This window comes from Pinus tabuliformis, chromosome 9 (genome assembly GCF_031772625.1).
Source record: "Pinus tabuliformis cultivar Carrire ecotype Pingquan chromosome 9, CPIR1, whole genome shotgun sequence".
Taxonomy (NCBI): domain Eukaryota; kingdom Viridiplantae; phylum Streptophyta; class Pinopsida; order Pinales; family Pinaceae; genus Pinus; species Pinus tabuliformis.
The window spans coordinates 1,678,553,893-1,678,568,529 of record NC_142307.1 but is presented as its reverse complement, the minus strand read 5'-3'; positions in this window follow the sequence as shown (position 1 = coordinate 1,678,568,529).

The following is a 14,637-nucleotide window of genomic DNA, read 5'->3' as shown; positions in this document are numbered from 1 at the left end:
TGGTAAAGTAATCTGTAGTAGTGAGGATCCATTTGTGTTTGGCAGAGAAAGGTGGCTTAATTTCACCAATGAAGTCAAGACCCTATTGTTCAAAAGGTGCTTCAGCAGAGATTGGTTTTAGGGGCAAGGGTAAAAGCTTTTTCTTTCCTTCAAAAATCTGACATTTATGACATGAGGTTACAAATTTCTTTACATCAGAAAACAAAGTGGGCCAATAGAAATTGGCTCTAAGAATCTTGTCCGCAATGGTTTTCCAAAAAAGATGTCCTCCACAGTCACCTACATGAAACTCTTGTAACACCTTGTCAGATTCTTCTTTCAGTAAATAGTTAAGAAGGATACCTTCATGATTCCTCCAAAACAAAGCATTGTCAATTATGAAAAGTTTTAAAGATTTCATTTTTAAAAACATGCTTTTGGTCCTAGATAATTCAGGAGGAGCTTGTAGATTTTGTAAAATCTACAAGGAGCCTAGCTGATTGGTGGAGTCGCCATCTCCTCTCCATTATCCATTTCTGCAATAAAATTTATATATGAGGCCTGACAGTTTGATTTAGCCATGAGCTTGGCTAAACCTTGGCCTTTGATTAGTTTTGTTGGTTTGATTTCCAGGTCATATTCTAATATAGTAGCAATCCATTTCCCTCTCTTTCCATCTGGACCATCCTGAGTTAGGATATCCTTAACTATTGCATTGGGGACATAGGCTATTACATGAGAATATAAAATGTAAACTCTAAAATCTTTGATAGCTTTGACCAAAGCAAAAGCCTGCTTTTCCATTATATTTTATTTTAGAGGGGCATCTCTCAAGGCTTTGCTAAAAAAGGCAATAGGTTGTTCATAACCCTGATCATTCTTCTACAGTAGGACTACAGCAATTGTATGTTCTGAGGCAAAGGAAAATATAATGAAATCCCTATCAAACTTTGGACTGACCAAAATTGGTGTTTTTGTTAAGGCTAGCTTAATATCTTCAAAGGATCTCTTAGCTTCAATGGTCCATTTTATGGTCGAATCTTTCTTCAACATGTTATTCAATGATCTAATTAATTCTGCTAAGTTAGAAATAAATCTCCTAAGAAAGTTGATTTTCCCTAAAAAGGCTTGTAATTATCTGATGCTCCTAGGATGTTGTATTTGTAAGATGGCCTCAATTCTTGCAGGATCTATTCAAATACCATCTTTAGAAATTATATGGCCTAATAACTTTCCCTCTTCTAACCCAAATAAAGATTTTTTGGGGTTCAAAGAAATTCCATACTTCCTGCATTTGATGAAAACCTGCCTTAGATGATCTAAGTGTTGTTTATCGGATTTTGAGAATATAGTGATGTCATCTAATTATATTACTAGGAAATCATGAATTTCCTTAGCAAAAGCTATGTCCATGGCTCTTTGGAAAGTATCCCTTGCATTCTTTAATCCAAAAGGCATTTTCACATATATGAATGTGCCCCAAGGAGTAGTGAATGTTGTTTTAGCCTAGTCATCTGCGTGAACTAAAATATGATTATAACCAGAAAACCCATCCAATAATGAGATTCTGGTGGACCCTACTACCCTTTGTAAGATGTGATCCATTTTACAAAGAGGGTAATTGTCTTTAAGTGAAACTTTATTAAGATTCCTGAGATCAACACAAAGTCTAATCTCACCAGTCTTTTTCCTTGTGGGCACCACATTTGACACCCAATCAGAGAATCTAATTGGTGCTATTATCTTAGCTTCATACATACTTATGATTTCCTTTTCAATAGAAGGCAATAAGATGGGATTAATCCTCCTAAGCTTCTATCTGAAAGGTTTCTGGTTTTCTTTTATGGGGATGGTGTGTTGTATTATGTTGGTGTCATACGAATTCAGGTCCTCGTAACTCCAAGTAAAGTCATCTTGGAATTCCTTTAGTAATTCAAGGTATTTTACTTTTTTCAATAGGAGGTAAGGACTTTGAAATTTTTATCAATTTTGGATTTTCCTCAGTACCTATATTACACTCCTCAATATCAGATTTTAAGGATTCCATTTTTGGTTTTCTAGGGACATCATTTGAATCAAACAAGTGTCTTTGAGATTAATGATTTCAGAGTCTTCATTAATTATCTCATCAATTTCAACTTGTTTTAGGTTTTCTACATCTGATTTTGTAAATTTAGTGGGATGAAATCTATCTATCTCTTCCTCTTCTATTTCATTAATCTCTATTTTATTTTTAAATTCAGAATCTAATGTTATGTCAATATCTACATTACTATTTACAAATTCTTCTTCTAAAGTTAAAAAATTATTTATCTGTTTATCATTAGAGAATACTTGCCAGTTTTTTAAGTTATATGGGATAGCAGGTCTGTGCCTAACCTCAGCAGTGTACTGATGGTTAGGTTGAAATGGTAACTTAAAAGTGCTGGCAAACATTGCTAAACTATGAGCCTGCATATTATGTTTCCTTGGTATGACTGCAAGCTTACTTTCTAGAATAGAAACTCTTATAGCTCCTAACTTTCTAGCCAATTTGAGACCTAAAAGAAGTGCTTCGTACTCAGCCATGTCGTTAGTGCATTTGAAATTTAGTTTGTAAGCATGGCCCTATGAATGATCATTCTCTAAATTGTATATCCACACTCCAACTCCTGCTCATAGTTTAATCGCAGACCCATCAAATTCAAGATGCCTTAATATTTCATGTTCATAATTCTTGATGCCTGGGGGACAAAAGTTTCATTGATTAAGGTGTCTTGATCATCTTTTTTATCTGAAATCTCTTGAGTTTGGACAATTTCATTTTGAGCTGTAACTGCAATTTATTTTGGTTCTAAAATAATGTTGTTTGAAGTAATTTCTTGTGTTTGTTCAGTATTGTACAGAATAAAATAATCGATGTCAGAATGCAAGAATAGATAGGAAAGTTTTGAGGCCTATTCTAGCTACTCACTACATATTTCATTAGGGTTTCTCTGTACAATTTTTTAGCATGTCCAAAGACTGAAATTGTGGCATATGACATGTCAAGTTGCAAAGATCCTTGGAGTTTATCCCCCCATGATCTAGACAATAGCATGCCATATTTAGGTGGTATATCAGCAACAACTATATCCATGAGAATGGTCTTAGCAGGATATTGTACTAAGGAAACACACAGGTCTTTAATTAACCCTAGACACTTTACTTGACTTGAGTCAAATGAAAATAGGTCCTTGTAAGGCCTAGTAATGTCCAAGTTTAATTTTTCCATAACAGATTTAGGCATTAAATTATGTGAAGCCCCAGAATCTAACATTGCATTGTGTAAGATTTTATCATGAATGTTAAGGCTAATATGAAAGGGTGGTATCCCTCCTTCTAATGGTTTTCCATTAATATCATAACCGAATATAAGCTTAGGTTGATCATCAAACAAGTTGACAGAGTCTTCATTCTCAACGAAGTTTAAGGTTTTTCTTATTTGAGATTTATAGGTTTCATTTTTAATCAGTTCTGTTAAGGGAAATGAGATTTTCAGTTTAGCCACCTCTGCTCCAAAATTGAAAGGCAAAGGGACTTTCTCTGTTTAAGGGCTTGGAATTTTCATGGTAGGAGTTTGAGTAGATTGTTCTTCTTTTTCTGCATTTGAAGTATCTTTCTATGGATTTTCTAATATGGTATTTGGAGATTTCTCCATTGTCTCCTTGGAGGGGATTGAATTGGATGGTTGATCATTAGGGGGTTGGGCATGGGTTATATATACAATGGTGGGACCAAGAGGGTTCTGATTTGGTCTATGGAGGATTTGGATAGTTTTAGTAACTGGAGTTGTTTTGATTTTCTTAGGTTGATTTGATACTACTTTCTTGTTTTGTTCACGAGTATAAGTGTTCTTTTTACTCCTCAAGTTGTATTGTTTGTGCACTTCGAAGATAGCAGAATCATACCCTTGCTTATAATCGAATGATTCTCCAGATTGGGTCTGCAATTGCTAAAGCATATGTAATTCCTGATCATCTTGAGTCAAGAAGACAGTTTCCTCTTCATCTAATCCCATTAAGTTTATTTGTGTGTCTTGTTCAGGGTCTTCTAAATGGGATGTTTCAGCATAGTTTTCTTGAAAAGGAGACCTAATATTCTGATCAGGTCCATTTTTTCCGATATTTTGATTTTGATTCTTTCTAAAGTTTGGATTTCTCACTGGAGGTGCTTGTTGATTATCCCATTGAGGCTTCCTTTCAATGTTCTCTATCTGATCCATCAGTTTTTCCATTCCTTTGGTTAGGACATATATTTTAAGGTCAGAGGGTGAGGCTTCATCTTTCACAGGTCATCTTCTTTCATTCCTAACCCTAGCTCTTTTTGCTAGCAAGTTAGCTTCTACACTAATTGCTACACTCTGCATGTCTTCTAAAGTTGGAGGATTTCTCTCTCTAAGTTGGAATTCCATATCAGAATCAAACCCATCAGGAAACTTTATCAGAGCTAAGTCAGGTGGGGGTCTAAGATTGACTGGTATTGCATTGTATATATTGTTAAATCTGGTACAATAATCCTGGACTATTTCATTTGGTCCTCTTCTGATGCTCTCGTATTCTAAAAGAATCTGCAGAGGGTTCTTTTTCTTTTCCCATCTATTTAAAAATTGCTAATAAAATACTTCTAAACTATCTATGCTATTAGCAGGCAATGCTCTAAACCATTTCCTAACATCACCAGCTAGAGTCTGAGCAAAAAGTCTCATTTGAACATCTCCAATATCAATTTCATGTAATTCAAAGTAATCTGTCATTTTGTTTACATGTTGTTGTGCTGTATAAGGTCCTATGCCATCAAATTGGACAATTTTGTTCTGGTAGTCTTGTGGCATGGCACCCAGTGGAGCAGGTAACACAAGAGGGGCATATCTATTTTCCATGGCTCTAAGTTGGGCAGGGCTAAGAAGTGGAGTTGGGGTACCAGGGGATGATACAGTAGTTGATGGAGAACTAGGAACAATAGGTGTTTGATGGGTAACGATAGGTTGGTAGGGAAGTGAGGGTATGAATGGAGGTGAGGAATGAACTTCGGAGGTGGAGGGGAATAATGGTGAACTAAAGGGAGTTGAAACTGTTTCAAAAAGCTCAGGGATCTTAACAGTAGTAAGGGATGACTAAGGGGAATTTAAAATATACTCATCAATTGACAGGTTTTCCTTTTGGACTTCAAGATCTGCAATAAACTCTGGATCTAGAACTATGTCATCAAGTGCACTTTCAGACCTGGTTCTAAATAGGGAAAGGTCAAATGACTCATCAAAAGGGAGGTCTTCTAAAAACAACCACTCATCAGGACAGGAATCTGCTTTGATTGAAGGTGTTGGACTTACTGAACTTTCTTGTCTTCTAGATCTTCTTGAAATCAAGTTGGGATTATCCACTACTAGGGCAGGGTTTGGATCAGGATTGGCCCTAGTATAGTGAGTTCTTCTTGAAGCCAGATTTCAAGATTTTTCTAATTATTTTCTTTTTGTAAAATTTTGTAAATAACTTCTAATAAACCTTCAAGAGGCTTGAAATAAAGATTTGAAATTTTCTCAAAGGTTTATTAAGACTGAGGATTTGAGTTCCCTAGTGGAGTCACCACTATGTTATCACTCAGAATTTTTCCCTAGAAGTTATGAAAAGAAGGAAATATCCAAGGTAACCACAAACCAATCTTTAGACTCAGGTTCTAGCCAACCTAAGTCTAGAGAGGTCCCTCTCTTTATAATTTAACTTTGTTTGCGTGAGGATTTCAAGCTAGTTCTTAGTGTTCATAAGGTTTTGATTTTGGTTGGGTGGTGGAATTCTAGGAACAGATGGATAGAGCTAGCTTCTTCAAACCACTGGGCTATGGAGTCAATAAAATGATAGCATAACTAGATCAGATCATTAAAGGGAATGTTAGGAAAAAGTAATTTAACATTAGGAAAAGAGTAATATTAGGAAAAATGAATGAACTAAAGGGGGAATGAATGTTTATGAGGGGGTTTTAGTACTTATTGCTTATAAGTCATTGAGTCGAGGGTCCGATCCTTCCAAAAGTCAGAGAAATGCTCTGAGCCTCTTTGACTTAGGGTTTTTAAGTACTTTGAACTTTATTGTGGGAAATTAGTTAAGTAAAAGGTGAAATGAATGAGGGAAATTAATTAATTGACTTTGATATCCATCTGCATGCTTGAGTGCCCATTCACATTTGAAATACATGTTGAGAGATGATAAATGTGCTTTTTCCTAGTCAATCATCACACTTTCTGCAACCTTTCTTATACTTACACACCTTCTCATCCTACCATTTTTACTTCTCTTTATTAGGGTGCATTTGAGCTAGCAAACCCTTATCAAACATTTTTATTTCTCTTTAAAATAGTAAACTAATCTAAATCTAACCTTATTACATCCAAGGGCTTAGATTAAATAGTTGAGCTCCTTTTATTTACTCTACCTATATAATTATTTGCCAAGATTAAACAGTTTGATCATATATTATTCTGTATCTATAAACATGAAATTGAAAACATGAAATAGTCAAGTTTAAACATTTGACTATCATGGATTATGGAAAAGATTACAAGCTGCACACAATCATTTATTATGCATAAAAGTAAATAGTAGTGGCACTTTGGCTTGCTCACTTTCATGGTCTTTTCTTTTCTTGGGGTTCATATTTTTTATCTTTTTTGACCTTTTTGTTCTTTTTGTCCTTTGATTATTTTTTTAGGACATACCCTCTTTACATTTTTTAACTTTTTGAATATGGAAAATATTTGCAGAAAGCAAAGGTATGTACATATTACAATTTTAATCTCAGTCATTCAAAAATTATGACTCTTATTGGTATAGGAACCTAACATACACTATGTGTATGTGTACGTGTTGGGGATTGGTTCTCTAGATCCTTGGAGGTTGTGGGCTAAAGCTCTATAATAGCTTGGGTTCCCTTAAAGTTGTGGGTTTGGGCCATGTTACATCTTAGGTTCCCTAGAGATTGTGGGTTGGAGCCCTGTAATAGCTTGGGTCCTCTAGAGTCTATGGGCAGAGCCCTGTAAAATCTTGGGATTCCCTAGAGGTTGTGGGTTTAGATAGTAACCCGAGAGCCCTGGACAGCTTGAGATGAGACCAATCTTGAGTTGTTGATATTGACGGCAGAGGCGATATAGTCTTTGGATGCCCTTGTTGCTAATATTGAGGGAGGAGGTGATATAGTCTTTGGATTCCCTTGGTTCTTTGGACAAGAAGAGAAGATAAGGCACTGGGTTATTTCTGGGCTAGCGACTAATTTAGTGTGTGCACGTTGTCAAGAGAAGAGAAGGCACTAGGTGTTTGCTGGGTTTGGAAATCAATTTAGCATGTGTATAGAAAAGATAAAGAACAAAGGTAGAAGCAAAGAATGATTTAAAGATAAGTACCAGTGTTTTATTTCATTTTTTAATTATGCACGTAATCTATGATTTTTATTTATCATGGCCCGAGTTTTAAGATAATCAAATGTGATATGTTTATACATTATGATTTTATCAAAGAGTTAATTTTACTTGTTGTGACAAGAAGTAAACAGAATTTCAAGTGCACATTATGTATGAGCTACCAATGAGATATCATTTGAAATTATTTCAATTCCTTTTGAGGCTAATGGAAATTATGTGTTTGGTATAGGAAAGAATGGAAAACGCTTGGTTTGGTTAGTTGGACCTGACAGCAAAAATGGTAGCTGTAGCATTAAAAGGAATTGGAACATGCAATAGTGTGTTGTTAAATCATTCAGGAGCAGGGCTATTGTGGGACACTGGTACCCAATAGTGTCCATTGATTTCCATGCGCAAACCGTTATGATGGATTTGAGGGAGGGATATGCCTTGGCTTTTGGACCTTTCGATGCAAAGAAAACTTGCCAAGGGATGGATCGCCTAAGAAGGGGATGCCAAGGAACTTGGAAAGTGATTGATTGCACGGAAGGGGGTGACCAGATTGGCCCAGGGACTAGGAAGCAGAGAAGGGAAGGTTGGGGAATAAATTGGTTTTGGTCATTAGCATTGCCAGATGGAATTAGAATCACATTGGGAGTGTACCCTAGAGCAATGAGTCGGTAATTGTTCACTGAAAGAACAAGTAGCGCAAGGATTGTAGCACTAGATATTGGATGCAGACTTTGATTTTTGCAGTGGATTCTGGACTTCCTAGGAAGGAGGTGAATCCTAGTACTACATTAAGGGTGGAGGTGTGAGCCTCAAGATTCCCTTGTTTCTGATGCACGCATCATATCATTTTATTTGTTGGTTGAAGAAAATGTGCATGTGTATATATGTGTATATCATGGTAAATATTGTATCAAGTTGTGTCTATAAAGCTCCATAAATAGTATGTTTATTTGATGGTTGAAGCAAATGTGCATAAGTATATGTGTTGTTCATTATAAATTTTGTATCAAATTGACTTTATAAATCTCCATAAGTAGTATTTTGTCATGTTTTCAACAGTTGGTCATTGTAAATGTTACATCAATTTGTGTTATAAAGCTCCATAGGTAGCATGTTTTGTTGGTCATAATAATCATAGAACACCGAGGATAATGTTCCCCTAAGGGGGAGGGGTTTGTAATAGCCCCTTGTTGATTTTCCTTGTAAATAAAATAAGACCAAGGTCATGGGACATGTATTCCAACCTTAATGGAGGGAAAACATTATAGTGGGCATCACTTGTGGTTCAATAATGGCTATGGAAATTACCAAAGGCATTGGAAAAGGAAAGAGGTAATAATTGTCATTTTATTATGAAAATAAAGGAAAATAGGAGAAAACAAAGGTGAACAGACACAAATTTGCATGCAAGGGAGATTAGAGGGAAAATGAAGGAAAATGAAGAAAAAGGAGACATCAATAATAAAAAGGCATCAGAGAAACAGCTAATAGTTTTTTCTCAGATTTTCCCAGTTCTAGCTTTTTTTAGTTTAGCATTTGGCTCTCTTATACTCTTGCTTACTTAGAGTATTCTTGGAGCACTCTAGCATTCACTTGGATTTGGAAGAAGAAAAGAAAAGGAAAGAAAGGAAGCATAAGGAGGCAGTTGGATCAACAGCTACAGGGGGCTTACTTTACAAGTAACATGTTGCATGTGTGATCTCCTTGTTGGTTTTTAAATTCATGGTATATGCATGTGGTTCCTTGATTATGTGTTATGATTGGAAGGTATATTTGCCTAGATTGATAGTGGATCAACCTTGCCTTGCGATTTCGAAATATCCATGATGTAGTGGGTTCCACACTTGATTTTATGATTAGTTCTCAAGTTTCCTATGGTTGTGGGTTGGGGAAAATTCTCTTGAGCCCTAAACTAGCTTGGGTTCCATGGAGGTTGTGGGTTGAGATGGAATATCTCTGGAGCCCTATAAAAGCGTGCGTTCCCTCGAGGCTGTGGGTTGAGTTACAAATTCCTGTAGCCCTAGATAGATTGGGTAGAGACCAATTTGGTTGAATTATTTATTTCTAAATCATATATGCAAGATCATTTTGCTTGAGGGTTGAGGTGCTTCAGCTTTTGGAATCCTTGGTTGGTTTTATTTTTGTTTAACCCTTATGATCCCATATTCATGCTTTCAATATGGCGCGGGGGTGGTTCAACCCAATTTATGGTCGAGTGGTACGTGGAAGTCCCTAACTTGGTTGGCATATTCATATGTTAATATGAGTTATTTTTCCTATTGCGATCTATATAGCACTTGTATTGGTTATTATGGTGATCTTATGGTTGATTTTTTAGAGTTTCTATTATGGTTATATGTTGGTTATATGCATAGTTTTATGATATGCACTAGTAATGGCTCTTGTTCATGATTTTATAGGTTACTCGATGGTTGATAAATCCATGGGCTAACAAGTGTTGTTACAACTAGCTAGAGAGGGAATAGAGGCTTCTTGTTGATTCTCAGATGAAGTTCAGAAGTTTATGATCATATATGCATTCATGACATGTAGCCTATATGTTTACTATTTGTTTGATGAAATGTATATCTAGTATTAGGCATGTCTACGTCAAAATATTTCTCAAGCTTTGATTTTTTAGCATTGTTATCATCATTGTCATGATTCTAGAAAATTATAAGTAGTTATGGGTAGTGGTGTAGAGGCTAGACTGAAAACGTGGCATAGATCTCACGACTGCATGCATATAACAGGAGATTTTTGGTCATAACTGCATGGAGATAGGCTTGTGTGTGAGTTTATAGCCTCCCAACCAAATGCATGAAGTGTTATGGGTGTGGTTGGAGAGTAAACCTAGTGAAAAAGAGTTCCAACTCAGGGATTGATCACCTAGGGTGGTTGGTAGGCTCCTGAGTGATCTGTAGTCTCTGAGGGATGTCAGTTTACTTCTGGTTTGTAGGCCCCACTTCCATAACTGGAACTTGGAGGTCGGGTCATATCATAGTGACACTCAGCTCATGCTTCCATGGAGATATTATCAAAGTGGTCAAATGTGGGAGGGGTCATTACAAATTCCTTTTGTATATGGAATTTTATTATCATGACGTTATGTTACTATTAATAATGGGTCTTTATCAATTTTTTCATTGAAAATATGCAGAAATACAAGTAGGGAATACCCCCTGTGGTGTGTGGGAGACCAGCCCTAGTCACCTGAAGTAGGAGGACTAAGTCCTCAAAAAAATTCATCTTGAATAGTTCTCATATCGAAATAGTTTAATAACCAACAAAAGGATAGGATATATCTCAACAGTAATCATGAACAATTGTCAACAAACTCCCCCTGCACTAGTATTTAATTGTTCACTTGACTTTAATGACTAGAGTTTGACATCAATGAAAACACTTTTGTCAAAAATTTTCATTTAATGAAGTATTTTGGTCTCAAAAAACTCTCACTTATACCAAACCCCCTGGTGTTGTTCTACACTCGAAAACCTTTCTAACATTGCGTGAAAGACCTCAAACAAATTCCATATGCAAAAGTTATGCCACCCTAAATTTGACCTTCTTATTTTTTCCACCATGATTCAAGAGCCATGTCAACCCCATTACTCATGGAAAAGGGGCTAACCACATGCGATATTGAAGAAGAATTTAAAGGGGTCAATGTTGTTACTCTAGTTAAGAGTTGAAGGAATCAAACTTACCCACTAGTTGGCTATTGGGTTGTGTAATAATTGGACCACTAAGAGGAAAATGGGTTCTATTATATTCAAGTGCATTTTGTTCCATAGATGAGCACAAGAGATGAGAGAGTATACAGAGAAAGAGAGAGAAAACAAAGAGAGTTTGTGTTTTGTAGAAAACCCTGGACCATAGGCCTAACTCCTTTGTATTTGCATTATTTCCATTCAGTGAAAGAGAGAGCAGAGCAACCTCACTTTCCAACTGGATTTTCTCCCGTAAGAGTTTCCCAAAGAATATCGTATGTTAATTATGGTTTGTGAGTGTTCATTTTTCATTGTTCTCTATTTTCCCGTATTTTATCTATTACATGATTAACCAGGAAATGATAACTTAATAAGTCTAGAAATCTAATAAAAGTTAACCCTCACAGCATAGATTTTTTGTTTCAATATATAATTACTAAATTAGTTGCGAGGGATTTTCCAATGTAATATCAACAAAACTTTACATATCAAAACTCAATCCTCTCTCATATCACCTAAAAAAACATTAAATAACTAAAAATTTGAGATAAAAAGAAAGAACCCCTCACTTTTAAAAATTAAAACAATATATATATATATATATTAGAAAAAATAAAATTGAAAATCCTATCATTGATCTTGTGTTCTTCAATAACCATCCCTCCTCCTCCCTCTCCTCACTACCCTCCTCACCCCCTTGCCACCCTCCTTTCGCCTCTCTCTTTGCACCCCTCCTTTTGCCCCAAGATACCCTCCATGTTAGAAGTGGAAAGGGGAGGGACCTAGGGAGGGGTTAGAGGGGGATGACAGGGTGGCTTAAGGTTGATGGGGAAGGGGATGGAGATGGGGGTTTAGGGAAGGGGAAGGGTAATTCTAGGAATCACCCCCTCCCCCCACCCCTCTACCTTTAAAATGATGATTTTTTTTATTTTTGGGAGGTTTTGTTTTTTTCTTTTCTTTCTCATGAAAACAAAAATGAAAAATAATTAAAAATATGTTGGTACTATATAACCAAAAAAAAATGTCAAAAAACAACCCTAAAAAAGGGTTGATTATTGTTGGCTTGATGGGCTCTGACCCGAGTTCAACGTTAGTCAGCCAAGCAAATCCTTACACTACTCTCCCTTTCAGCATCAACCTATAAAGCGCAGACCTAAGTCTCACCCAAAGCAATATGGGGGGATGCAGGAACCAAGTTTCTGCACCCTAAGATGGTTGTGATGTCGGTCTATACTTCCTGATCCTGCCTTCATGCAAATCGATAAGTCTTTAGGGCTTATCAATGTCCCTTCTCTTCTGTCCTTCAGTGCCTCCGAGAAGGTACTCGATTGATCTTCGCGCAACCCCAACCTGAGGTCCAGGCACTTACATGTCTCTGTGATTGAGTTATTGTATAAGTTCCCAAGTTATCTTAAGTGTTACCTAATCTACCGTGCACTTACAGTTAGTTTCGCGTAATCCTTTACTCTTGCTTGCATTCAATTAACAGAAATAATAAAATACATTCACGCATCAAATAAGCATTATAATGTAAACCCAGATCATAACATAATATAATCAGATGCATTAAATAAAGACAAAATACACAATGATTGCAGAATAATTCTCTTTATTGATATCTCAAGTTCAGTATAGACTCTATCCACCCTGCGCACATAGCTGCAGGGGTCCACACACTCAGCTGTGGACTTCCACCCTAGGCCTTTGCGCACTCAGCTGCAGGGGTCCACACACTCAGCTGCGGACTTCCACCCTAGGCTTCTGCGCACTCAGCTACAGGGGTCCACACACTCAGCTGCGGACTTCCACCCTAGTCCTCTGTGCACTCAGCTGCAGGGGTCCACACACTCAGCTACGGACTTCCACCCTAGGCCTCTGCGCACTCAGCTGCAGAGCCTCTACCTACGCTAAGACTCGAGAACACTTAGAACTTCTTACCCAAAATCCTTCCTCTTGTTCCCCCCCTTAGACTCTTCTAAGACTCCCTTTTTATACAATCCCATGGTCTGCGAACCATGGGTAGATCTTTACAGCTGACATGATACAAAACAAGGGCGAACAACCCTTTGACCTCTTTGTGCTCCGCGACCACAAAATGTGGAGACTTTACATTTTTATTACAAAATTTGGTCCTTCTGCCCCAAAACATGGGCTTTTAGCCCCAAAACTAGCTCTTGGGGGAACCCATTCCCAACAATTCTAGAGAACCTTTCTTTGAAAGAAGGTATAACCAATTTCTAAATGCAACATCTTAAAAAAAGAGAACTTTACAGAGTTCTCATCAAGTAGGTAACTATGTTCATTCATATTTTATAAATGGAAACTTTTGGTCATATCTTCGTATTTTTCATCCTTGCATCCTTTTATGAGAGAAATTTAGTCCACCAATTACTTTTTTAAACAATTATTATAGAGGCTAAACTTAGTGGTTTGACCTAGAGAAAAAAATTATAATGGGGAACATTGACATGATTATTATGAATAGTATTCAAGGGATAGTGCTAGGCTACCCTTAGCTCATGATTGCTTTCCTAGTGCCCCAAATCTAGGAGCGTGACTAGTAATATGGAGATTCCATTCCTTTCCATTCTTACAAATAAAGCATGCACTATAAATGGTTTTATTCCAAGTCTTTCCTTGAAGGGTGACTCAATAATATTTGGCACCTACAATTACAATAATAAAATTAGTTATTCCATCTTAGAAGTATCTATAAACTACGGATTGAACCAAAAAATCCATTATTTGGTGTTTGAGGGTGTCTCTATTAACAAAATATTGGTATACCCATGGGTTCAAAATCCATAGTGTTCACAATTTGATTAAGTTGAAACCTTAAAGCATATCTTTTGGTTTTGCTTGTTTTCTAATAATATTTGTGAGTAGGTATAATTTGTGTATTAGTGATTTCTATCGTGCTCCCTTTCCTTACAAGTTGTGATTACCTTCCCCAGATTTTGAAGTTTTAGGACCCTTTTATGCTTTGTAGAGTTGAAAATCTCTTTTGGATTTGGAGTAGCGCAATCACACCTTGTTTAATGACATTGTGGTCTCTCATTAATTGTGTTAGTATGATGTTGCTTTGATCCATGTAAACTTGATTATGTAGATTGAAGTACATGTAATGCCCCTAACTAAACCTATTATCTTATATTGTTTTAATAACCTACCAATTGAACGATTGTTTTATGTACTTGATTCTAATTAGTATTGTATACATACGAGGTATGTGTATGTTAGATACATACCCACACCTCACACTAATGCATTTGAATATCCTATGAATAGTATTAAACTTGACTAATAGTCAAGCTTTATTAGTGGTTAATTGATTGATTAACCCTTAATCCTTATTAATTATTATTTATTATTATTGTTTCAACATTTAATCAATTGGGATTCTCACAAATCCATTTTGATTTAATCACCCCATAAAAATAAATATTATTATTATATTACTATTATTTTAGAATTATTATTTTAATTACTTATTCTCCTTATGACCTGACAAGGTCCAATGACCTC